This window comes from Pipra filicauda, unplaced genomic scaffold, assembly GCF_003945595.2.
Source record: "Pipra filicauda isolate LSUMZ 115617 unplaced genomic scaffold, ASM394559v2 scaffold133_size2016399_pilon, whole genome shotgun sequence".
Taxonomy (NCBI): domain Eukaryota; kingdom Metazoa; phylum Chordata; class Aves; order Passeriformes; family Pipridae; genus Pipra; species Pipra filicauda.
The window spans coordinates 1,009,657-1,037,450 of NW_024103807.1; the positions used below are offsets into that span (position 1 = coordinate 1,009,657).

Genomic DNA, 27,794 nt, shown 5'->3' on the forward strand with positions numbered 1-27,794 from the left:
TGTCTGTCCCATGTATACATATTACCCTTTTGTATTCGGTATACTTAGTATATCATGGTCTGGTTTTTGGTTTGATTTTAGAAAAGATATGCTGGCTTACTGGCTGCTCTGTTAGAGGCAGAGTATGAGTGGCAAACTGACAAACTGTGAGTTTTGATAATGAGTCTGCTGATGTAGAGATTTATAACTGATTTAATGGTTTGGCTTGCAGTGTTAAAGTTACAGGTAAATTTAAAGTTATATAAACTCGGCTTAAAATCGTATCTCTGCAGAATTTTAACGTCAGTTTGACTAAATTACTTGTAAATATAAAAAAACTTGCGGATGAGAGGATGAGTGTTTGTCGAGTATCTAGTGTCATGCTGGTATGGTATCTGGCAGGCTTTCCTTTGCAGACAGGTTTTTTTTTTTTGATGCTTGCATACTGAGTATTCTCTCAGAGCTGAATGCTCTCCTGATTCATATAACAAGAGTGGATGTCTTACATTGCTTTTACTTTAAATAATGTGAGTTTTTCAGGACCTTGGCTTCTTTTTTTCACCACCATCAAAACTGTACTTTCTGGTAGTTTTCACTTCTGCCTGCAGGCTGTTTCGTATTGCACCCTTCACAAAAATAATGCGGTTGTTATCCACTAGATTTCAGCACCTCACATGTCAAAGTAAAACTGTTGTTCTGCAAACATCTTATCATTTAGAATTCAGGCTTTGAACCCATGAATATTCTCTGCTATTTTTGCCTCGAACTATGCAGTTCAAAAGATATTCCAACAAATGCATGCTATCCACAAATCTTTTACACTGTTGGAAAGGGAATATTCATGTCTGTTTTTTTCCAAAGCAGAGGAGAGTTGGTTATTTATGAAGCTTGTAATTCAGATGAAGTATTTAGCAATGTCTAAGTCTACATACAAAAATGATAGCATCTTTCTTAATGCATGTAGAGGTTTGCAAGATGGACACCACCCATCTTATTATCTAAAAAATCTTACAAGATAAAGCTTTGACAAATGATTCTTCAGAAGGCAATGAAATATTGCTCTTTCAGGAAGAGAAGATATATTTTGAATGCCACATCTAGCTTTTGCATTTCATGTGGGTACAACAGAGTGTAGAAGTAATTCTTCACTTATAGTTTCATTTTCCTAAGCCATCCACTATTCCACTATCTTAAAATCTTTTTGCCAACTTACCTCTGCTTCCTTGTTATTTGCCTTGAAAAAATTCCTGTTCTCTGTTTAAACTCCTGAATTAAAAAGCATACATCTGGATGACAGATCAATGTAGTGAAGAACTGTATTTCTTTGGGTTTTTTCTTGTCTTGGCTGTCGTTGTTTTATGACTGTACAATGTGTAGCATGATTCATGAAACAGTGAAGATTCCTTGCACAGTCCTAAGTGACGTTAGAAGTGATACTGTTTAAAATTATCAATATGCAAAATCTTTGGGAGGAGAAAAAAGGTTGTATATTTACTTCTCTAAAGCAGTTTTGACCACTCAGAAATCCATGATTATATGCTTTGGTGACTTAAGAAAAGTTAAGTGAGGATATTCTGATATTTATGGAGTAAAGCCACCCATGTTACATTTTGAATTGTGCATTCGTGGCCAGAATTTGATCACTAGTAGAGAATGGCTGTAGGTGGTACTGTCTGTATTTAGCAGTGTGGAAGCTTTGACACTAATTCTCTGATGTAGAAATTTGCTTTACAGTTTCTTTGGGTTTAAAAGTATTTTTTCATTTATTTCAAGACTGAGTTTAATAGACATTTCACGGGGAGCATTTTTGTGAGGAAAATAATTTAGGCTATGCTTAGGTGTAGAGCTAATTAAGAGTATTCTGGTGTCTTCCTGAATTTGCAGGGAGCCTAAAGCATTATCTCAGTGATGAGAAATCTGAAAAAATAACGAGATTGTTGGTTTAAATACCAGCACCTTTATATCTACTTGCAAGTTACATTAACAGAACTGCCTGACTAGTGTACTTCTCTGAGTTCTAAATTGGCTACTACATTCCTGATATGGCTGAAAGTTGCAGCTTCCAGTTATTTATATGAGAGAACTTTTCTGGTAACTTCTGTAAAGTAGTTTTGTATCACCACAAAAATGTGGGATACATCAAGTAGAAGAAATAGGCAGCAGCGTAGGGTAATAAATCTCATGAAAAAATTTAGTTTTTTATATAAATGAAACTACTTTTGAGTTTGCAGACTGTCATACTTCTGTAGTAAAAAAAAAAAAAGTCATAGACTATGCCTCTTATTCTATTTTTTCTTTGAATTCCTAGGGATATGGGGTTTCAGTTACACTTGCTCCTTCCATGCCAGAACATGAAAAGGGGTGGGGCAGGTGGAGAGAGAAGGGGATGCTGCATAGAAGTGTATTTTTTTCTGTTTTTAAGAAGAATGCATAGAAAAAGTTTTAGTTTGTGTTTAAACACTGGCAAAAAGGACTACTGGGAAAGCAGACATGGTATGGCAGATCACCATAGTAATTAGCATCAGCCAATGAGAAAGGTCATGGTTGCTGGTTTAGGACAATACTTAAGAAGGGAGAAAGGTTTAAAAAGATGGCTATAATTCAGTTTGGGCTGTGGGGGGAGAAGGTCAAACCAAGAACTTAATATGTGAATGTGTGTCCAAAAGCAACAAGGAAGACCTTGCCAGTTCAGTAGTTCTTGAAATGCTGGTGGATGTGGGGATTCCCTGGAACAGAGATTTTTGTCTTATTTTGGAGTTGCTGCTCAGATTCTGTTGGTGAATAAAGCAAAACGTACTTGGAACTCATTTCTAAGCAGTAACTCCTTTAAATTTGTACACTTTAATTCTTTTCCTTCTTGCACGGTGTGACAGTGAATGAGGCTGTGCGTGTGTGAAGGAACTTGTCTTAGCAATGGTCTCTTTCAGAGACCATGTATGGGTAAAGCAGTTCGGCTGGTTCAGCTCCTGCTCCTCCCTCTCACAGAGCTGAGCAGAATCTCTTCTGCTGAAACGGTTGTTCCACTTTCTGCTTTCTATATTTGTCCAGCAGCAGCAGCAGCACACTGGATAACTAGGCAGTGTGGCTGGCCTGGTGGGCATTTGCTGAGCAGAATTGAGAGCCAGGGCTTACAGTCTCTGTTACGTCCGTCTGTCTGTCTGTCTGCGTCTCTGGGGAGGACTGGAGTTCCAAGTGAAAGGTGATCTGTTTGTAGATGTTGTTTTTTTGTAAAATGCAGTTCATTCAAATTTGGGAGTCTAGGGACAGGGAGCAGAGGAGGGAAGGCAGTTGTCTTGCAGGGACAGTATGTGTGTGGTGAGTGGCAGTGGCATCAGAAAGATACAGACAGATTTAACCTCCAAAAGAGCTGCTGTATTCTGGGATGAGGATTTTAATCTCCCTTCCTGCTTTGGGGTGTGATTAACCAGGGCCTGTATTTTTCCATAAAAGGTCTGTTGTCACTGTCTGCCTTGAAGATTAATGAAAGCTAGATCCTGTCCCGGAAGATCTGAGTGGTGTCTTTGCTTGTTATGGGCAATGGGAATTAATGAGGAGGTAGACCCTGCCCTGCCTAGTTGGAAATCAGGAGTTGGTATTGAGGGATGGAGTTTGGGGGAAATACCTTGTTAGGAAGAACTGGAAACTTGTAGCTAAGACTTTCCTGACTGTGTGCTTGTGTAAACTTTGTATTAAGGCCCTGCACGCATTGGGATGATGACTACTCACAATTGCTTTTTGAAGTAGTAGATCAGGTGAACAAATAGTACAGAAAGTCTGTTAGCTGCTGTAGTAAACTGTTCTTTGAGTAGCAGAAAGGTGCTCGAAATTGTGGCAGCAACTGGATACACCATTAACATTGGCAATAATTTTTTTGAGTGGGAGAAAGAGGGAAAGGGAGAAATAGTTTTTTGGGAATACTGTCCACTTACAAATTCTCCTACCTTTTGAATATCTATGCAAATAGGCATCAGGCCTTTTGGTTATGGAATTTGAGCAAGGAAAACGTTGTTTCAGTTGTGAAATGGAAGTCAGCATCTTGCTAAAATCATTCTTGAGGACCATATTCCATAAACTCAGTCTGAATTATTTTTCTTTCCTACCACTGCAGTGTCTTCAGTGTATTTCCTCCTGAGAAAGCTGTGTGTCTTGAATTTGGAAGAAGCAAATTTTAGTGGCAAATTGGTGGCTCTCAGCTGCCTGGCAATATCTGAATCGCACTGATGTCTGCAGGCAGGGACCTGTGACAGAGGGTCATCTTCTTGAACTGCTTGAACTCAAGCAACTTTGTTGTGTGGCTGTTTTCCGATCCTTCTTTCTTTAATGGGGACACACTGCAATAATTGTTCCATGTTCATCTGGAAAACCTAAGAATATGCAGCTTCTGGGATGCTAAGCTTGTTGCCTTAAGTGTCTTGACGTTTTTCCTAATTCTGGCATCCTCTGCCAGAATTCGGCCCACTGCCTGTTTTTCTTCCTGCTTTTCCACTTCCTGACTCCTTAGTTGATGTCTTTTCATTTGTATGAGTTAACCAGTGAAAGTAACTCTTGGTACTGTTCGATGCCAGTGGTTGGGGTTTTGTAATTCCTCTACTTTGAAGTGCTTTTTGGTAGCACACTTACTTTTTTTTTTTTCTTTCTTTTTTTTTTTTTTGTAGCCTTGTAGCAGGAATATGATTAGGCAGTTACAAAGGCCTCTTGGAAGTGCACTATTGCATGTTTAAAAAACAGTGTCCATTCTGTGAAAGATGCCATGATAAATGGGTAGAACACTGAATAAACATATGTACACCTAGGGCATTGAGTAGATGAAAGATAGGCTATAGGATGGCACTAGGGAATTTAAATCTTACCATTTTGTAAGAATCTTCCTAAAGGCAATATATAAGACAGTGACATTGTTCAGACCTAGGATAAGCTGTCAAGACAGAAAATCTTATTTGCCAAATATACTTTGAGTTTGGGTAATCCATTCTAGATTGGCTGTGTTACCCTGTTTGCAGAAAAGATTTAATCAGGATTAGAGACAAATGAAAAATTAACTTCTGTCTGATGTCCTTTGAAGGTACTGAAATTCCACAGGTAGGGGTAATTTTTTATTTTCTTCTTGCCCTATTTTATTTTTTACAAAAATAATTCTGTTTCTTTAAGGTCATAATCATGCAGTTGAATAATGAAGTTAAGTTAAGACTGGAAATGTGGGAAGATTATGGGAATTTGGAATTAAGTCCAGTGTTCATTTGAAATTAATGAAACTTATAACTGCTGTTGGAAAGCAATTACAGGTATTAAACTCCAGGAAGAATAAATGAAAGTTAAAAAATATTTACCTGTGATTTTAAAAAGCTGAATCATATAGTTTAATCAAGGATAGTGAATGCCGTGTCTTTAAATATCGGATGCCGTCCACTGACAAAGAATTGGGACAGTAAAGGTGATTATATGGAAGAGCATGTATGTGCTTCTTAGAAGTATAATGGTTTTTTAACAGAGACAGTGGAAGCCTTCTTTGTCACTTGAGGCCTTTAGAAAGAATTAATCAGTAGAGAATTAATGATGTGAAATTCAGCACCTAAATCTGATTATCTAGTTCCGTGAGTAATTTAAATGAGCATCTGCCAGTATTGCTCTGAAAGTCTCGTGCCATCTTTGTGTTTTTCATTTCCAAGACTATGTGTGGTGCAGTGAATTGACTCTGGGAGCATGCTTGAATTAAAACTATTATATTCATGTTGTTGTTGGTAGTCTTAATCACACCTTGCCCCTTTCCTTTCTCAGGCTTGTTATACAGAGGTGGGGATGGATAGCTGGTGAGGAAAGAGTTGTGCACTATTCTTTTGGCAAGAGCATCAGCTTAAATTGAATCTACAGTACAAATATCTTGATCTATTTGTATTTCCTCCTCATTTCTATAAAATGTTTCTGGAGAGCTGTACCCAGTCCTCTCTGTAATATAAGCCAAAAAAACTTAGGTAAGAATTGTTTGCGTGTGTTACCTGCTGTGGCACATGTAATTTGGTTCTCTACTGGGAAGTACTAAATGGTGTCTTAACATACTTCTTTATGAAGGCAGTATTTGATACACACTGTGTTTGATACTGCTGTACAGAGAAGCTTGCTGTTCATCTGGGAAGAAATCAGTGAGCTTTTCTGATGTGAGGACAGAGAGAAAATAATGTGCCACATATACTCTCCCTGAATCAAAACCTTATACGTGACAATCTGAGATACCTCCAGAATTTAGGTACAAGGTATAGCAACCATGAGAATCCAGCAAGATAGGTGAGGATTTTATATCTGTTTTGACTCCTCATGCAGCCAAAACTGTATTAATAGCACTCGTTTTTGCCATGAAGTTTTTGGAGTCTCCTTCTGCTAGCAGTGGAAAGCAGCTGATGTTATACTGAGCCTTCCAGGAAAAGTGAATGGAAAGAATTGATGGATAAGTGTGTAAGTGAAGAACATCTGAAAATACGTGCGTAAGACTTCAAGCAAGACTCTGGTTCTTGGCAAAGTGCATTGCCACTCTTTATCCTTCTCCCCTCAGTCTAAGATCAGGTTGCGGATCCAGCAGGGAGGGTTTCTGAGGCCTTGGGAAGAGAAAGGAGCAAGCCAAGCTGTGCTGGCACGAGAGTCAGTGAGCATCAATCACCAGAGAGAAGCAGCCTGGAGAGGGTGTTTCAGGGTCACAGAATGGGCCATGAGGGTAGTTTGTGGATTAAAAGGCTGCTGATACCAGTAGGAAAAACATTCTATTAAATGTTCATAACTAAGAATGAAAGCTGCTTCAGACAGGGAAAAGTTAATTTAAAATGTGACATCACATTTGTGAATGGTAGTCAGACAAAAATAATGCTTCAAGGTGCTGCATGTGTTTATGCATTCATGTGTTTTCAGGAGATTGTAAATTAATGCAGATTTTTTGTTTTTTTCTGTATTATTTACAGTTGTTTGTGTGCTTTAGGTACTATATAAAGATAATGAAAAGGGTAGTAAATGTTGCAAAAAAAGAAATTGAAGTATATACAAATGATGTTACAAATGATGACAAATTGGAAACCTTCAGAGCTGGAGTAGAAGCTCAGTAAGAACTGCTTTACAGTGAAATGGTTAGATTTTATTAAATTTTTTAATAAAAGTCGGGACATTGCTAAGTTGATATTCCCACAGAAATGCCAGCATTTGCCTCTGAAGAAAAAGAAATCGCGTGAAATACTTTTTAAAGCTTCAGCTCTACACACCAATATTAAATCTCTTTAAATGTTAATGAAAACTGTCTGCTGTTGAAAGTGATTTGAATCAGTATTCATTTGTTATAATAGAGCAGTGACTTCAATTCTTTGCAGATGTAAATGAGTGTAATTTGAGACTTGTATCCATTTACTTCTGCAAAGGGTTTGACCATGTACCTGTTACAAAATAAAGATAAAAATAATTGAGCATATTTTTACTCTTTGGTTTGCAGGCGTGGCAATGGCAGATTCTGCACGGTAGAGTTCATGGCAAGTATTTGTCTAATATAAGCCAAGCAAGACGCACATACAAGCTTAAGGTAAATCAGTCTTTCTTAGTTGTGCTTCTTTGAAATAAAATATAAATGATTATACGTAAACATTTTGCAAATACAGAATTTCAGGCCTACTCAGAATTTTGCATCCAGATTAATTCTGATCCTTCAAAACTGGGACACCTCAAAATTATTTTCTTCTGAAACTGGCAGTAAATGCTGGAAACGGCCATGTGCACTGTGTCCTCTTTTAGTATTTCAGGTGTGATAATACAGAATAGTGATTGCATTTGAGGATCTTTTTTCTCTGCATTTGAATCTATTCCCTTTTGTACAATCAGAAGAAAGGTATGTAAGTACCTTGAATTTTTAACACAGAGCTATGCAAACTGTGTCTGTCTAAATATTGCACAGGGATGATTTTCCCATCAAGACTTTTTTACTTTACTTTTAATGATAGGTGAGTGAAAGTGTTAGTCTTGTGGCTGAGATGGATGAGGTTGTTAAAGTTCAGCTGAAGTTCAATTGCTTCTAGGTAGGAAGTAGGTTCCTACTAGGTTAAGGAGTAGGTTCAGTGGTTAAACTGAAAATATTGTTTCTGTTCGCTAAACCTCAATCTTCTACTCAAAAGAAGACATAAAACTGCTACATTTGATAGGTCTTGCTGCGGTGTGTATAGCAGCAAAACATGAATGCATGTTTTCTAAGTATTTTGAATCTTCATTCAAAAAGTAGATGATATATTGCTTTTGTATTTGTATATTTTTTGTATATTTGTATTTGTAACTCGTGATATATTTTGAAAGTCCCTTAATGCCATAATCTGGATGGAGATAGCAAGCTTAAATCTTTTGTTGGTGAGATTCTTTGGGTTTTATTAACACAAATGTTTTATGGACATTTTTTTGTGAAGTTGTTTACTAGGTTTTCAACTGAGATGCAACTACTGTAACAGCGTGATGATATTTTCTTATTCAATACACTCTGTCACTAGTTCTCAAAATACTTTTTCACAAAATAAAAAAGATTATAATATTGTACAAACGGAAACTCTTTAGTACCAAAAAGTGACTTGTCAAATGCTATTTAACCCATAGTTAATAATATAACTGATACCTTCTAAGTTCCAGTCTCATGTTTTCAACAGTAGATGACAGGATTGGTTTGCATTCTTAAAGTGTGTCTCTTGACCCTCTCATTATGGGTTGTAAGGCTTAATGATCGGTCTTGGGAACGTTTGGGCTGTAATTGCTGACTGGGCATGGAACAGACATTGCAAAGATGGGCAGCGTGCCAAATGTTAAGTATTTTATGATGTCCTGGTTACAGGAACTTGAAACATAGCATTTTAAATGTTTTCCTCTCTTTTCTTTTTGTCTTAACCTGCAGTAGTCCCAAAATGTGCACCTCTTCTATTCTTCAGTCTGTTCTTACGTTAAAAAAAACTTACATTCTTATAGTGGAACATGCTGTTGTGAGTAATTCAACTGGTCTACTTGCTAACTGTACAGATTGCCCGCTAACCTGTATGCCTGATAGTATTTGTGCTGGCAGCACTGGGGAAAACAGTACTCAACAGCTCTGTCTGCAAAAATGAAGTGAGCAGGCAATGAAGTAATTGGGAGCTGTGGCCTCGCAGTGAACACGTGGCTCCTGGTGCTGTGAGGTTTGGGTGGTGTAAAGATTGCAGTAGAAGGGCATTTCTCCGATAAGAAAGTAGGGCTGCTTCCGTGGTGAGGTTTTTATACTGCAAGAGTTTCTCCTCACTTATCTCTGTTGTCTTGCTTCCTCGTAAGTAAGAGTTACTAGAAAGTGACACTTTCTGTGGGTTGTGGCCTAAGCTGTATAGTAATTGAAACTTATCTGATTTGTATCGGCCTCTCTGTTCATACTCTGACTAGTGCACTTGCTCCGTCACTCTGCGATGAATTGTTATGTCCCTCCTTTACTTCCTTCAAAGAAATAGTTCTTTTTATATTTTCAAATTTTTGTTATTGGTCATATTGGTACTTAAAAATACGTAAATCTGCAGTGAGCCCAGACTGAATGCTGATTTATGTGAGAGACTGTTGACGCCAGGATGTATCTGAGGTTGAACTGTGTGGTCTCTTAGCCTCTTTAATTGCCATTGGTAACCTGGACATCCCATAAACATTAGTTCCTGGAAGGTGTAATGAGAAATCAGAACAAACTAGTCTAGACAAGTGGTAACTTTGACAGTAATGTCATTGATCAGAATCCATTAAATGATCTGGTATTCTCTTAGATGGTCCTGGGTGCTGGTGAGACTGAAGTTTTGTATCAAAAGTAGTATCAAAGCAACATCCCTAGATTTATTGGGCTCATATCCACTGTCTAGTGCTTAGTGGCTAGAGCCACTTGTTTTCATTACCAGCTGTAATTCTATTTATATTATATTGCATATCAGAAGTTACAAGTGTTCATCAGTGAGAGTATATTTTGTCACTTAGATCTGCCAGGGCTAAGTATTAAATCGAAGTGTTAAACCTTTGTTTTTCTACATGGAGTTGTCAGGGGGTGTCCTAGTTCCTCCCAGCTTGGTGAGGGAGTTGAAAGTGCCATCTGTACTCGGATGCAGCACTTCAGTCGGGGGCAACTTCAGGAAAAATCTTAGCAAAAGATGTGATGTCTCAATTTATGCCTGTTAAGTGTTTTGCTGATCCCAGTAAGAGCCTACACTCATGCAACTATGAAAACAGTTGGCTGTCAGCATCTAATGCTGGGCTGGGGAGGATCTAATTTGCACAAGAGCTTTCTGCCACGTCAGTTAATTACAGAAATGGCTGTGTCGCACTGGTTGCACACATTGTATACCTTGATCTGGCGTATCCAAGTCCCAATTTCTTCTGAGAAAAAACACAGTTGTCAGATTCTTTGGCCTTTGATTCAAGTTTGTCTCATGTATAAACTTGGATAAATGATTGTGTATTTATGTTCTGCATGCAATTAAATGAACCATTATAGAACAATTTATGATTTAAGAACATTCTCCCAGGCTTTCTGCGGGTGGTTGTCAGATTTGCTGCTTGTTTTTGAAGTTTTTATTGTCTTGGATTTTGCCTTTGATTCAATGAGGTGTATATTTTTTCCCAAAGGTGTCCAAGAGTTATGGGCTCCTCTGGCTATGTTAGCTGCACTTTTGGTTCCTTTGAAGTTTTAAATTAATTCATTAGAGTGAATTAATGGCTACATGTGTGAAGGGAATATTTTCTTTTTAACATAAAAAAGATGTTTATATAGATATTCTTAAGCATTTACAAGATAAGTAAATTGTGTATTTCATTTTTTCTGGAAGCTGATTATCAAAGGAGCAAAACTTAGCATATATGACAATTTTCATAGGGTTTAAATATCTGGCAAAAATTTGGTTTAAAAGAAACAGAAGAAAAAAACTGTATGTTTTGAAGGCAGGTCTGTTAGGAGGAATCTGAGACCATTTTTTTGACCATAAACAAATATCTTGTAATTAAACTTCAGAAAGCAAAGGAATGTGGGTGAGGTGGAAGGAGGTGTCCTCAGGTAATGTATTTGCCTGACTCGCTAGTTGGAGCTTCATCATTCAGAATGCTGTTGTGAAACAGAACAAAAATAAATATGTAAAGTGTTCCCTGAACAATAGTCAGTTTTCAGTAATATTCTAGAAAATATAAATTCATAATTTTGAAAATGCACATTTCAAATAACTGAGTTGTGTTTGTCAGGATTCATGATTGATTTGTATTGTTCTTAACAACTCTTATAAGAAAATTAATTTTGTTCTTGTGTTTAGGATTCTTTTTTGCTTTAGAGGCTATGGTACTTTAATAAATCAATTGAACAAATAGAAAGAAATTAGAACAATTGAAAATTACTACAAAATAGCAATTGAAAATTTTTGAGATCTCCCTTTGGAAAAGAAGGCAGGAGACATGATGACATGTATATTACATGAGACAAGTATATTACAAGGCAAGTTAGAAGAGGATATGGATCACTTATTCTCATTTATTAAAAAATATAGAACAAAGGTTATAAAGGGGCCTGCAAAGTAGCAAAAATGTGGGAGCACAGATAGCTTTGTGTAATTTACAAAAAAAAAAGGAAAGCCATTCCACAACTAAAAAAATCCGAAGTTTGTAGTTGTGGGTCAATTACTGAGTTTGCAAAAAGAGAGCTGTGAATCATGGAATAGCATCCCTTATTCAGGTGCTAGTACAGAAAATTTGTATGGTTTCTGGTTGATGATTTGCTTAAGATGTAGAAATCACATTTTTATCTTGAGTTGTTAATTCTTTGTGGTCTTTGTGTTCCCTGATTCGGTGCATTTCCATTTATGCAGTCTTACATTTGAGTTCCCACCTGCAGCTGTCAAAATAATGTGATACAGGAGTTTAGGACTGTGGGTACTGCTGTTGGTAACTGCTTCTGTTGTGACAGTCAAAAAGCCAGACAGGTAGGATAAGTCCACTGAATGTTATTAGGGAGTTTTAAGACTTCTGTTTTCAGCCGTGTTGCATTGCAGTCCTCTCTTTTGCCCCCTCTAATCTACTCTGTATTCTTGAAATATGCAACTTCAGGTTTGAGTCTAATGAGGGTAGTCAGCACCTCATGATGACTTCTGTTTTTAGAAATATGCTTTACTTTCACAGTCCTCAGTGCTTTATAAGATGGAGTTCATGTTGAGGTGATTGTTGCTATCCGATTTTAACTCTGGAGTTCTCAATATCTGTTTTTTCCTTATCTTTTAGACTGAAGACTGGAACGGCTAGAGGGAGGTGCATAGCTGCAGGTATGAACCAACTACTGTTTGTATCCCTCATTTGTGTATTGGATCTTCCTTTCAAATGTTTAGAGAGAAGTTGTTTTTACATTCAGTGATGAAAGCAGTCATTTTCCACTGCAGTGAGCAGTGCTCCCTGAACCTTAAACTCTGCAGTTTCCTGCCTTTGTTCTGCTAAAGGGGGTTGGGAGTGTTAACGGTTTAGTACTGTTAGTACCAAGTCAATAGGCATCTTTAACTGCATTTGTCATTTAATAACTTTAGAAACATAACTGCAAAGTAGAAATGCATGTCTTCTTAGTAATTTCTTGACCAGAGCAAATCTACAGTATTCTGTAGTGCATGAAACCCTAAAGTGTAATAACTCCTCTAGGCTGAGACAAATCAGATAATGTGCAGCAGAACAGGAACTAAGTCTAGTGTGAAAATGCTTGGATCCAAATGCAAAGATCTTCTAGTGCAATTTTCTTAGTTCTAGAAGTTCAGTAAGGATATAGTTTTGCGTGACAGCTGAGACAATTGCCCCTTCCTTTCTTACTGAGTTTCCAGACCTGTGTCCTTTGGTTACACTTGGTTCTCATGGTAGTTTGCATAGTAGACAAGGTCAGCTTGACAACCCAATAAACAGCTCTTCTGTGATCACGTTGTTATTTTCCCAGTTTAGGAATTTGGAATGATTTACTGTGTGGTCAGAGAAGTACCACAAGAATAGATCAAACTGTTTGGAACTGTGTACCCTAAGAGTTTCAGTTCACTTCTGAGGACAGTTGACCTGTAACTGCTGTGTTAAGTAACACTGTCATGCTCAAGTGTGGTGATTTTTGCTTTTCTGGTGAATCATCTCTGCCATGACAGAAAGATTATGTGCTTTGGTCTGGACAACCAGGGAGAGTTGAGTTTTTATATTGTCTTGAGGAAACGGTTGTTTTCTACTGTGGACAGACATTTGCTACAGTTTGCATAAATACATTGGAAAGGATTTAGTTATGTCTATATCAGAAAGAAAAACAAATTTGTCTTTAAAGTGCAGGATATCCTGCCTCTCTATATGTTGCTCATCAGGGTAGAAAGATCTAAAACTGGTTTAAGAAATCCAGGAACACCTTCATTTTTTAGAGAATTGGTGATTGACCTCTGTGTTTGGAAGTACCAGTTTGAGGGCAGTTGTCTCCAGGCATTGTGTGTGTTGCAGAACACTCAGCTTCTTTCCTACATGACTGGTGCCTTGTACTTTGCCCTTCCTGCTCCTTTGCAGCTCCATTAGGACCATACTGAAGATTGGAAAGAGAAAATACTGGTCCTTGTTTGTGGGTTTTGTCTGAAGAGTTTACATCTTATGAGACAGACTAGTCTGATTAGGCCTAGTTTTTCAAACTCATGGGATTCTGCCAGTTGCAAAACACAGGTCCAGAATCCATAGATCTGGATTACTTAAATAACGAAATAATCAGATTATTTAGATAGCAAAGTAATCACAAAGTTTCTGGTTGATGAAAACAAGTCACTTCTATTTGCTGCAAGATCCATGATTTCCAGCAAAATAAAGTTGAGTTCATCTATCTAAATGTGAACGTAGAAAGGTGTCCAGTTGAAAGAGAATGGAGTCTTGAACATCTGATAATGGTATATGAAATTGTTTGTGTACATTTGTTTACATTTCATACCCAATATGAAATGCCCCTTATAATGATTAACTCTACAGAGATATATCAGAATAAAACTGATGGCATTCTGCTCCTGGTCTGGTACAGAGAAAAAAATTGAGGAGGGATCAGCTTTGCTTCGAGATAAGGAATCAATCAGCCTTTGAAATAGCACTTGATTTTGTTCCCCAGTTTTCTTGTAGATACTATCTTGAACTAGAAAAGTTTTTGAACAGAGAGTTTACTCAGAGATTCAGGATTTTTTCTTGTGTTTGGGCATTTATATGCCACACTTTGCCAAAGCAGATTAAACAGATATTCTGTCAAATAATATTGCCCTACAAGTCCTTATGAGCACTGACAGTTTCAAGACTGAGGAGCTCCTACGTTTGTATTGGCTCTTGTCATATCCACATTTACCATGCTGATATTCTGCTGGAGGACAAAAATGCCTTTGTACTATGAATAGAGAGCACTGTAGGGTTCATATTATTTTACTGTCCTGCCCCTCCTCAAGGATCATCCTGTTTTCCTGAAGGTAAGCTCTAATGAAAACTCCATTGACACATTTGTAAACATGTTGTATAATGAAGGATAGCACCTTACCTGTTTTTACTTGAAACATGTATGTGCAGAAATTTTATTTGAACAGACCTGAGCTCCTTCCAAAGTGGAAGTCTTTCACATGGAGATAAAAATGGGCAGCAAAAAATGCAGATTAAGTGATAGTCATAGAATCTTTAAGGTTGGAAAAGACCCTTAAGGTCATAGTCCAACCATTAACATAACCCTGCCAAGTCTGCCGTTAAACCTATCCCCAAGCATCTACACATCTTTGCTTGCATTCTCAGGGATACATACATATCCCATTCCCATCTCCACTCTCCTCATGAGCAATACTGGTGTTATGCCTTTGCAGCCTCATGCCAAGAGCCATGACTTACTGTGTTCCAAGGTGGTGTTCTACGTAGTAATTGTTATTGCAGCGATTACTGTTCTAACTGCCTAGTGTGCTCTCTTGGAGAGCCCCTGGCCGGGTTACATTTGAACTTTCTTCTGATAACATGCAACAAAAAGCTGTACTTTGGATAAAATGAAATGAGAGAAATAGTGACTTTTTGTAATATAATATTAACTGCATCTGGTACTATTAGTAGAAACAATTTGAGATTAAAGGCTTGTGTGGCTGTTCTGATGGCTGCAAAGGACAATGAAACATGTTGCTTTTAGTCCAGAAGGTCTCTTGAAACTTAAGAGAAGAAGAAAAAAGAGTTTATCAGAAAAACTTTTAAACAGGTCTAGACATTTCAGTAAGGAGAGTAATAGTATGCAGTTTGTTCCTTTAAGATAACACATAACATGTCTTAAGGAAAAAGGTAACTTTGGCCAGTTCTTACTTTAAGGTTTTTTACTTTACATGTGCACAAGGTGTGTTGCAAAAAACTTTCAGGCATTTTTGATTCACTGAGGTTCTCCTGTAGGTTAATATAACAATCTTTGTACATGGTTTTGTCCTGGAATTGTTTAGCAGGTTCTGTAGTCTCCCCTGGGCCCGATACGCAATTCTCTGTGTAAATGCAGTTGCTTTGCCCATTGTAATGGATCATGACATGTTTGGGCTGAAGACAAGCAGACTGTTCAGAGCTTTCCAGGACCTAGTGGATTTCCAGCTCCTTCAGAGGAATAACTTCTGTCTCTCTTTCAGAAAACTACCTTAAAAATCTGGTAAATAGCGCAGAGATGGCAAAATGTTTGTTTCCAATGCATCTGTTTGACTAAGTACAGAGCTGCGGACTCCTATAATATGGGAAAGGATAGCAGAATTCAGTCTTATCTGAAACCAGATTTCTAGGTCTTGTGTTTGTATTTACCAAGGAAAAAGGTTCAAAGATAATCAAAGGTAATAAGTTTTCTCTTTCATGGAATTGCTTGCAGGATTGTTTCTTGCACAAAAAGATAAAATAGCTGAAGATAAACTTCTGGCCAGTCTTAGAAAAGGTGATTTCTGTAAGCTCAGAGGCAACATTTGGGGAGAGAAAGAGGACAGACACTGTAAGTGGCATCTGTACCTAACCTGCAGGGCAAGATTGCTTCCAAACCCTATGTTCTTACTCTTTTCTACTGAAGATTTAAGCCTCGTAGTGCAAGTGTGATTTGCCATCTCTATTTCTGTGTGTCTCAGAATCTGAATTCAGTCAATAAACAAAGAGTGCAAGGAGAAAACTCTCAAATCTTAAATGTTCCATCCTGTCGCCTTTTAGTGTTTCCCTGTCATCCAGAGGGTAGAAATGCATGTCCTCGCTTCTTATACTCATTTCCTGCCTTGTCTCCTGTTGTGTGTCATACAGCTGCCTTTATTTCCTCTTACTATTGTTGTGACAAGCCACTTTTCCTACTTTCTCAAGAATTTTTTTCTGTCTACAGTGCCAAAGTGTCTACATGGCATTAAGGTCTCTTAGGTACTTAAGGTTTTCATAGTTTGTCTCTTGCAAAATACAAGCATTATTATGTTCTAGCACTGTGATTATAAAAACTCAAAATGCTTCTCAAACTATGTCTGGTGGAATCTTGGCATATGTTTAAAAAACCCCACAATTTTAGACTGAAATTTTCTTTTGCATACCTTCCTGTAAACCTTAAGCAGTACCTGAAATTAGACATTTCACATCTATACACGCGCACAAAAAAAAAAGGCAATCCACAACCTACAGGTAAGGATAAAAGGATTTAATTTTTTTACTTGTGTTTGTTATTGTTGTTTTTAATGTACTAGTATGAGGGGAAGAAACCTATACACATCTGCTTTAAAAGCAATTGCCCTGGATACATCAATGCTTCTTCCTAATATCAATTATTAATTATAAAATGTCTTGCAAAGAGATACTTGAAGTTCTTTGGCTTTGTGTAAGAAAAAAATTAAATAGATACAGGTTCTTGAAATAATAGTTGTGTTACACCTCAAAATAATGCTTTGAAGGCTTTCAGCTTGCATATTGCTCGTTGACAATAGGGTAATGAGAAACTTTATGGTTGGAGAATGGGGTATTTTAGGTCACTGTCAGGAGGTGGTCTCATGGGCCATTTTTTTTTCTCTCTTTGGTCCTGCCTGTGCAAGCCTTTTCAGATCATCACTGAAGTAGCAGACACAGCTGCAGTGGGTCAAGTACTGGGTTAGCAACCTCATGCTGCTGTGTTAGCTGGCAGCTGTGCACTAAGAAAGTAAACCTCAGGGTAGCATTGTGCAGCTGTTCTGCCCTAGAAAAGCAGATCATTGTCTACAGAGCTGTGGGTTGCTCACATCACAAAATTCCACTACCCACAGCCCCGTCAAGATATTCACAGCACACTCCTACATCCCCTCTCAGGCAAGCAGATGAAGAGGAAATGTATCAGAGGCGATGAGAGGAAAATTGAACAAGTTCGTAGGCCACTGCCTTAAACGTTGTAAACTTCATTCATATGCTACAAGAGGGTCTTAGGACTGATAACTCAGCTTCTTCCATGTTCTTTTTAGATGTCCTGTTGGTAGCAGTAACTGACAGAGCTGGACCTAGTTGTGGTTTGGGATTTGTTGTTTCTGGGGGTTTTTTTGGCTTCTTGGATTTGAACAGATGTTGTAACCTGTTTCCTGGTAGATAAGCTCTCATATTGCAGAGCTACCGTCTGCCATTTGGTGTAAGTTGTCCTCAGGAGTGAGCCAGATATTGAGCATGTCACAGATTGAATTTGTTCCTCAGTTATGTGATGGCATACTGAAAGCAATTGCAAGGCATTTTAGAAAGGAGGTAAAGTGTATAAACTGGTTGTTATCTGTGCTGTCATGTTTCCTGAAGTCCAGATGTATGGGGTTTTGGTTTTTGTTTCTTGTGTAGTTTGGAGGGGGAGGGAGGAGGGGTGTTGGGGAGGGTTTAGTGTTACACCAATAATAGCTGAGCACTTTTAATTAGCATTTACCTAACATGTATAGTTCAGTTCTTGAGTAGCTTTAACAGGACAACTCTTCTTTTTTTTTACATAGTATTTTTTTATTTTGTCCCAACACAAATGCATAGGCATACTCCTGCTCTTCAACATGTTCCAGACCTATCTTCACCGTTTGCAGTGGCTGATAACCTATAGTGTTTGTTTTCACCACAAAACTGACTCAGTGATCTCTCAGCCTCTCTGGTTTTAGCTCAGAAGAACCCAAACTATTGTGGTTTGTCTAGTGGCCTCTGATGGGTCCCTTCCAAGTACTTGTCCAATTTGTTTTTCCATGCATATAAGCTTATTGCATCTGCACTATCCTGCCAAGGAGTTTCAAGAATCTACTACCCTGTGTATGAAGTACACAGTACAGTATTTGTCCTCCTCAGAGGACAAATGCTGTTGTATCAGTCACTGAGGTTTTGCTTTCTTAGCTGTGATTTGTAAATTGATTTGGAGCTACAAACTGCCTAAGAAGGTAATAGCCACACACAAGCTTTTACAAGGTTGTGCATTCACATGCATTCACTTCATGGCTTGTTTGAAGTAAAAGCAAGAGGGACACCTAGACTGTGCAGACAAATAATAAATATATGGCAGTCAAAGCAGAACTGTTTGGCATCACAGTGATACCAGTACCACCAAGTATGCCAGTACCAGAAGGGAGCCTACAAGAAGGATGGAGAGGCTATTTACAAGAGCATGTAGTGACAGGACAAGGGGAAATGGCTTCAAACTGAAAGAGAGTAGGATAGATTAGATGTTAGGAAGAAATTCTTTACTGTGAGGGTGGTGAGACACTGAAACAGGCTGCCCAGAGAAGTTGTGGATGCCCCATCCTTGCAAGTGTTCAAGGCCAGTTTGCATGGGGTTCTGAGCAACCTGATCTAGTGAAAGGGGTCCCTGCCCATGGCAGAGGGCATTGGAACTAGATGATCTTTAAGGTCCTTTCCAACCCAAACCATTGTATGATTCTATGCTCTCAATGAAGTTCGTCTCCATGAGGAAGGCAGCCTTAGAGAACATGGTGCCAGTTATACACTCTGTTGGTCAGGTAAACCCAGAACTGAAAAGCATCTCTCAGGAGTTGGCTTCATGATTAAAAACTATTGTCCCTAAACTTGAAAATCTGCCAACAGGTCATTCTGGTCGCATTATCTCCTTATGCTTTCCACTACACAACAAGCAACATGTTGTCCTCTTTAGTATATATGCCCCAACTCTCCAAGCTGACCCTGCCGAAAAAGATAAATTTTATACCAACCTGCGCTGCCTTACCCAAAAGGTTCCCACAGATGATAAGATCATTATCCTTGGTGATTTCAAAGCCAGAGTAGGAAAGAACTTTGAAGCCTGGAAAGGAGTATTAGGCAAGCATGGTTTTGGAAAGTGCAACGATAATGGACGCCTTCTGCTAAATTCTGTGTGGAGCAACAGCTCACCAACACTCTTTCAGCAGAAAAATAGTCTGAAGACAACCTGGATGCATCCTAGATCTAAGCATTGGCACCTCATTGATTATGTCTTGGTGCGACAGAGAGATGTTCGCGATGTTCATCATACCCACGCGATGCCTAGTGCAGAATGCCAAACAGATCATCGACTTGTGCGCTGTAAAGTTAACTTCAACCTTAAGTTCAAACTTAAAAGGGGTGGTATTCCAAGGAGGAGACTCCAAGTTAACAATCTTCAAACAGCTACAGTGAGAGACAGATTCCAGGCAAATCTTCAAACTAGGCTCGAAAACCATTCCATAGATCCCTCTTCTGAAACACTTTGGCAACATATTAAAAATAGCATCCTGCAGTCCTCTGAAGAATCCTTAGGGTTCTCCCTCAAGAAGAACAAGGACTGGTTTGATGAAAATAATCAAGAGATCCAGGAATTGTTGAGGAAGAAGAGAACTTATCACCAAGCACACCTTGCTCAGCCATCTTGTCATGTAAGAAAAGCAGCCTTTTGTCTTGCATGCAGCAAGCTCCAACAGAAACTCCGTGACATCCAGAACAAGTGGTGGATCAATCCAGCAGAAAAAATTCAACTATGCGCAGATACGGGTGATCACAGAGGTTTCTATGAGGCCCTGAAAACAGCATACAGGCCTACATACCAGGTCCAAAGCCCTCTACTCAGCACAGATGGTCAAATGCTTCTCACAGATAAAATCTCCATTCTGATTCGATGGTCTGAACACTTTCAGACTCTTTTCAATACTAGCTGCGTAGTTCAAGACTCAGCAATTCAGTACATTACACAAGAACCGGTGACGAATTAATTGGCTATTGCCCCTACTATGGAGAAACCCTTAAGGCCATACAGCAGGTGAAAACTGGCAAGGCAGCTGGAGTTGATGGAATTCCACCTGAAGTCTGGAAGTATGGGGGCCAAGCATTCCATGCTAAATTTCACGAGTTTGTGGTGCGCTGTTGGGAACTAGGCAAACTACCATCAGACCTTCGTGATGCTGTCATCATCGCTTTGTACAAAGAGAAGGGAGATAAATCAGACTGTTCAAATTACTGAGGTATTACTCTGCTCAACATTGCTGGCAAAATCCTTGCAAGACTACTTTTGAACAGACTAATACCCGCTATAGCAGAAGAACTTCTACCTGAAAGCCAATGTGGTTTCAGAGCCAACAGGAGCGCCACAGACATGGTATTTGTTCTGAGACAACTGCAAGAGAAGTGCAGGGAACAGAACAAAGGTCTCTATGTAACCTTTGTCGACCTCACCAAGGCTTTTGATACTGTGAGCAGAAGAGGTCTGTGGCAGATTTTGGAACGATTAGGTTGTCCCCCCAAGTTCCTTAAAACGATCATCTCACTTAATGAGGATCAGCGTGGCCAAGTCAGATATGGTGATGCACTTTCTGAGCCCTTTCTAATTACCAATGGTGTGAAACAAGGCTGGTTCTCGCACCAACCCTATTCACAATCTTTTTCAGCATGATGCTCCAAAGGGCCACAGCAGACCTCAATGATGAAGATGGTATCTACATTCGATATTGTACTGATGGAAGCCTGTTCAACCTGAGGCGACTGAAGGCCCACACCAAGACCTTAAATCATCTTGTCCGTGAGCTGCTTTATACTGACAACGCTGCCCTTGTCACTCACACAGAAGTAGCTCCACAACGTTTAACATCCTGCTTTGCTGACACTGCTGAGCTTTTTGGGCTGGAAGTCAACTTAAAGAAGACAGAAGTGTCCTATCAACCTGCACCTCAGGAAGTCTTCCATCATCCCCATATCACCATTGGCGAATCAGAGTTCAAATCAGTCCAGCAGTTTAATTACCTGGGTAGCCTCATCTCCTCGGATGGTAAGATTGACAGGGAGATAGACAATAGGTTAGCAAAGGCATATAGAGCTTTTGGAAAACTCCATAAAAGAGCCTGGCGAAATAAACACCTGAAGAAAAGTACAAAGATCAGTGTTTACAGAGCCATAGTGCTGTCTACTCTCTTGTATGGATCCGAATCATGGGTCATCTACCGCCACCACCTGCAACTCCTAGAACACTTCCATCAACGCTGCCTCCGCTCAATCCTAAACACCCACTGGTCAGATTATGTGACTAATACGTCTGTTCTAGAACAGGCAGCAGTTATGACTATTGAGGCCATGTTGCTGAGAACACAGCTGTGCTGGGCAGGGCATGTCTCCAGGATAAAGGACTACCACCTCCCCAAGATCATGCTCCGTGGTGAACTTGCCACTGGCTGCTGCAAGAGAGGAGCCCCGAAGAAAAGATACAAGGACTCCCTGAAACAACATCTCAGCCTTGGCCATATTGATCATCGTCACTGGTCTACTCTGGCCCTCAATCGGGAGGTCTAGAGACACACTGTAACGCTGCTGCTTCTTTTGAGAACGCACACAGGATCACTCTTGAGGTGAAAAGACAACACAGAAAGAATCGTGTCTTGTCGATACCACCTAAGGAGTCTTTCTGCTGTGCCTTTTGCAACCAGACTTGTCTATCTCGCATTGGCCTTTTTAGCCACCAGTGCGCTTGTAGCAAATGTGGGTAGAGTCCTTCCCAAATCTTCATTCGTGAAGCCTAGCAATGATAATAAAGATTCCTTCTTGAAAACGTTGATTCCACTGTTCACACTCAGATAAATTTGGCAGACCAATAAATGTATTGAGGCATTAAGTTCCTAATCATTTAGCATTAAGTGAAGAGGAGGTCAGAACAGAATAGTCAACTCTTGCTGTTTTCCCATTGGTGTGCCAGTAGCTCTGAACTAGTCTGGCTGTTGGCTATGGTGCTCAACTAAACAGGGAGAAGTCACTGAAGGATCTTGAGACTTACTGGCTTTTCAGTTCTGCTTTTGTATGATTTGGCATACTTGTGTTAAGGGTTACCTCTCTAGTGTGTGGGTTTATTGTATAGCAAACAGTGTTCTCAGTTCACTGCCTCCCAGTTTGTGTGTGTGACATCTGGAAATTGAGGAGCTAAGGGATGTGCTTGGATTTTTCCATCGGGTTGCTACTGAGCTTGGAACATACCATTCTTTTATGCCACAGCTTTCAATCCCTTGATTTCTCTCTGAAACATCATTTTCAAGCAATTGGTCTTTCATGACCAGTTCTTAATTCAGAACCCCTTCATCCAACAGACTTATACAGCTATAGTGTCGTGGTCAACATAGTTGTGATCTCAGTGGCCACAGAGAAGCAGTAATTTCTGTATGTTTAATCCAAACAGTGTCTTGCATATCTATTTTTGTGTGAAGATTTTGCACTGAATATGTTGATGTAGAAAGTTAAAAAATTGTGACTAAGGACCTTGAGAACTGCCACACTGGACATAGTCTGGTTTTTCGTTTCCTTCTGTTAGTGCCTAGTACTACGTGCACTAGGCAAATGGTCTAAAATCTTAAAAATTATTGATTAGTCTGTGTTTAAAGATGAGGTTACTTAGTTGTTCCTTCCTATAGGTAGAAGGTGGTGGTTCTTACGTGCAGTATTTTGAGTCAGATGGTCCATCAGTTTAAAAATGCAGTTGGTATATATGTGCAGTAAATAGATGTGGAAAGACATGTTCCTGCAAGCATCCAGTTGTGTTCAAACCTTATCAAGCTTTGACAGGATTACAGAAGTCACCACCACTAAATATTTATCTATGAATTTAGTTAAAGGTGTTCCCTCTTAAGTTTCCATTTGCCTTAGCCAATCTGCTTTACTCATATGAACACAGGAAACTGCAACTGTTTTGTGAATTGTGGGGAGTAGATTCTGTTTGAAGTGAATGTTGCATAGCAGGAAGAACAGAAGTAGAGCTTTCAAAAGAAGCATATGCATTTGAGGAAACCCATAGACAATTCAAAAAAAATTTACCTGTATGTGTTTCTTGTCTAATCTTTTTATAAACTCCACTATTTAGAATTAATTAGAATAATAAATTTGTTCACTTCAGTGGAAAGATTTGTCTCCTTTTTCTAGAAAAATAATTCCCTAATTTTACAAAATAAATTTTGTATGATTTGCTTTTGTCATTTGTCTTTACTATAAAAAAAAAAAGTACATTTGGTTGTTCTTTCGTTTTCCCTAAGAGTACTTGGGCAGAGAAAACATCCTTTAAACCAGAGGGATAGGTGACTTGCTGTTTGATCTACTGGCAGAGAGCTGGGAGTCCTGGGGATTCCCCAGTCAGACAAAAGTTCATAATTCATTCCTTTTGAGCTTTCGCAGAATTAATTGAAGTAGAAGCTACAGAACTTCATTCACAAGCCAGAGAAATAGGTCAAGAACGTATTGATTTACCTCAAATTTTTCCCCAGAAATATTTTGAGGAAGGGGAAGGGAAAAAAAGCTTATAGTAAAATCTATTTTTAGAATTAAATTTACTAACCTAATTGGTAAAAATTTATCTAGGTCTAGATCTCATTTATCTGCTCTCAGATAAATGTGTACAAGAGAGCACTGTGAAACTGTGCCATTTCCAAGATAAAGGCAATTTTCTTTCCCTCCTACCTCTTTTCTCTACCTGGAAACTTCTAGAAAAGTTCATATAAATAAAAATATTTTTCAGTTAATTGAATCTGAATTATGGGCAGCCCAAAAACTTCATGTATTTTGATGGTAAATTCAACGTTCTGAATGTGTCAGATTTGTGTACCCGCGGTGCATGATGGTCAAAGAGATTGGCAGAGGAAGAAACTGCACTTTTGGCAACTAGGTAAGTGGCTTTTTTGTACCCAGCAAGGCACGAGGAGACAGTTTGGATTTCAACACAGGCAGAAAACAGTCTGACCACATGCCTACATGATCAAAAATGAAACAACAAAATATTGACAAGTAGTTAGTGTATTTTGATGCGTGTAACCTAGGAGTTAGCTGTTTAAAAACAAAATTGCAATTCAGCAGCACTGTAGGAATCTGGATATGCACAGATAATACAAGGGGAAGTTTATTCTAGGACCTGTCTCCTTCAGAGCTTCACAGTGTCTGATTTCCCCATAGCCTACATCCTTTCCCATAGTTTGCTCTCACCATCCCAGTAGTCCCTCAGCTTCAAATTTGAGTATGCTGTCTGAGATTCAGATTGTATAAAATAAAAGACAGTATTATCTTAGCTTTCAGAATTAATTGTTCATTAGAACTAGGCTTTCTTAGGAAAGAAAATATGATACAGGATTTTTGGTTTTGTGCCCCAGGATGTAATATAATTCTGTAAACGTAAAAGCAAAAACTTTCAGCATTTGTACTTTGCAATCTCTGAGGAGCACCTGTAGTGATACATTCTACAGCATCATCTAGGGCTTTAGAAGTGTAAAAAAGTGAGAGCTAATATTTAGTACGTAGAAGTTTTTTAATGTACATATTGTCAGATGAGCACCACATTTAAATGTGTAGCTACAGTCCATAGAGCTTGGAATTTCAGACATTGTTTCCATTATCCTTTGAATAGAAATAGTCAAAGAATGGATCTGGAAGCCAGCAGGAATTTGACATCTGAGCAAAAAATAAGTGTGTTTAGCTCTTATTTTTCTTTCTTTGTGAGCAGTGGTTAGGATTACTTTTGCACTTTTTTTTAATTTAAAGAAAGGCTGCATCCTCATTTAATTCTTATTTCTGTGCAATAGCGAAATACTATCTTTTTCCACTCTTTTCACAATGAAGTTATTTTCACAAATGAAGTCCATAATTATTTTAATTCTCTATCTTGAAGCCTTCAACTAAATAATGTTAAAACAAACCTGTTTATACACTAGTGGTTCATCACTGAAGTTGCCACCGTTGCTTCAGAAGTACGGCACCCTGAGGCACTGACTCTTGACTAACATACCTTCAGATATTTAGTCACCATTCTAATATTGATTCTTCCTTTCCACCAAACTGTGCCTGTTACTTTGCAGTTTTGTTTTATCAGAACAAGCAGATAGAACTTTGATTGTGAGGAGCAGAGATGTGGGAAAGGGTGGGCACAGGTTCAAATCATAATGATGTAGTGATTTTTTTTCAGTAAACTGATCAGTCCCAGTAACTTTTTTAAAACCCATTTTCTAGAGTTGCCATCATCATCTTTCATCTTTTGTCAAACCTACAGTGAGCATGGCTGCTGGGGCACTTTACTGGTTGCTGAAAAAAGCTAATGACGACTGGAAGACCAGAAGGAATGAATTCTGGTCTTCATGGGTAGGGCCAGAATTTACAGTGTCGGTCTATAGTGATCAATGGCAAGAACCCCACCCTATCATCTGCTGTTCTAATTATGTAAATATGAGGTGTTTTTCTCTACAGGCTCTTTATTAAGAGAAATGCACGAAGTGGGCTCTGGTCTCAATATACCATTTCAATATGATGTGTTTTATGCAACATGGCACTTTTCGAGTGGGAAGCCCATAATACATGTCTAGAGGTAGATTGAACAATTTAGTTTACTGAAAGCTAAAAAATTGACCCATGCTCCCTAGTGCCTATTTACATGCTCTTAAAAATGGTGCTTAGCATGTAGCTTACACCTTTTTCGTTAAAGAATAAGTTTTCTTGCATTTACCACATAGTAAGAGCGTGTATGAAGTAGTTACTGTTGAATATCTGATGTGTGAGAAATTTGTGTCCTCTTATTTTGCAGTAACATGATGCCTCTTTGTATTATAAGACCTAATCCTTTTTATAACCTTTTAATTAACCTCACTGTAGGCAAAAGATCAGCAATGTTCTTGTTTTTCCGAGGTTGGAAATGTTATTTATGAAAAAATAATTGACATACTGTAACTGTGCAAGCTTAAATAAAGCTGTATATTTTGACTGGCCAGTCAAAATAACTGCAAATACATGTTGCAGTCATTAACAAACAAGAAAGACACGATCACAGCTGTTCCAGCATACAGTCTTTGATGCTCTAAGGGTTTATTTTGTAGTTATTGACCATATATAAGGCTTATCTGGATTCACAGTTGACTCTGATTAATCATTCTTACTGGAGTGCTCGGACACACTCAGCTGCCTCTGCAGCACTCACTCTCCGCAATCAAATATTTCTGCATCTCACAGTGCATCCCTTTTTATCCACATTATCTCCCCATTACAGATTTAAAAAGAAGTCTGTATTGCGTGTATAAATACACCTCACATTTCCTTGATCAACATGTCATTCCTGTTTTAATGATGAAGCAACTGAGGTGTTCTGATTAGTGTTTCCAAAGATTATAAAACAGTTCTCACCAAATCGTTGTGGTTTTTCCCTTACTTTATCATCTATAGGCTCTGTATATCTCTTATTTTATAGATGCGTGACGGACAAAGTATTGTTTCTAGAACAATATATTTTTTACTCCTATAAAAAGAGGAGTCAGTTTTTATGTGGTTGTTAAGAAATTTTTGAGTAATCATATCTTATTAGCTTTGATTTTTTTTTGCAGATTTAGAGAAACATTTTACTTGGCATTTTTTGCCATAGAATTTAAGAGAGTGTCAATAATAGAGCACAAGATGAAGAGAGTGAGATCAGCTATTGAAAATGTTTATGGTGAAGGAGCCTCTTGACTTCATAGCTTAATATTGCTAAAGTGGGAAGTGTCTGTCTGAACCTCAAGGCCTTGGACTGCCATTTTGGGAGACAAGGAGTTAGTTGGGGATGGAAAGACTGGAGTTTGTATTCTTTCTGCTCTGTTAGCCATTGCTATCTTCATGGATCTGACACTCTGTTTATCTGACAGTGCACTCAGTACTGCTTCGCCAGGGAAAATTGCACAAAACAAGCCTAGTGCATCAGCATTTTCATTGTGTATTAAGCTGAGCCTCCCTTCACATGGTCACATCCCCTTTTTAATCTGGGATTCCATGTCCCTTTCCCAGTCCAGCCTGTTTCTGTGGTGTCTATTGCTGGTCTCCCTGAGCTTCTGTTTCTGTGGTTTGAGTGTTTTTTGTGTGGCTGAGTGTTAAGACCTGCAGGACTTTTGGAAGTGGCGTTGTTTGGGGGTTAGGCAATACACTGCTTTAGTGTTAGTAGTTTGTCATAGACTGAGGTGATGGCTGCGTTCAAGTTGGATTTCCTCCCAGAGATGATGGTGGACCATTGCTCCTTGAATGCAAGCCCTGTGTAAGTATTTTATCTTCGTGCCTAAGTTGTAACTAAAATGATAGTTAGAATTGCTGTCTCTAAAGCCTTTGCAGTCTTATGAACTCCACTTGGGGCAGGGGGCCTGGGAGAGCCTGCAGTTTGTTTTCTTGAAGAAATCCTAGTGGTCATTGACAATTGATGTTGGTTTCTAAGGGGGAAAAATGGTCTGATAATTGTGGGAATAAGGGCTAAGGAGGAATAAAGCTGTTTGGTGGTATTGTTTATGGTATGCTACAGGTGCTGATATTATTGATTATATAAAATTGATTATTTAAATCAGTTGTTGGAGAGAACAGTTACTGTTCTTCCCTATTAATGACTCCAGACTAAACCTTTTAATTAG

The 27,794-nt window shown here is 38.7% G+C and overlaps 1 protein-coding gene across 15 annotated transcripts in view; it reads left to right on the top strand.

Moving 5' to 3' along the window:
- The window catches only part of CELF1 (CUGBP Elav-like family member 1), a 68,439-nt gene that overhangs the window by 4,136 nt on the left and 36,509 nt on the right, over positions 1-27,794 (top strand). For 13 of the 15 annotated variants that reach the window (XM_039378253.1, XM_039378254.1, XM_039378255.1 and 10 more), the window contains 2 exons: positions 7,442-7,528; positions 12,232-12,272. The gene's annotated coding sequence lies outside the window, so the exon portion shown is untranslated. Of the gene's footprint in view, positions 1-7,441; positions 7,529-12,231; positions 12,273-27,794 lie in introns of those variants that run through there. The other 2 variants (XM_039378256.1, XM_039378257.1) reach the window with 1 other exon arrangement.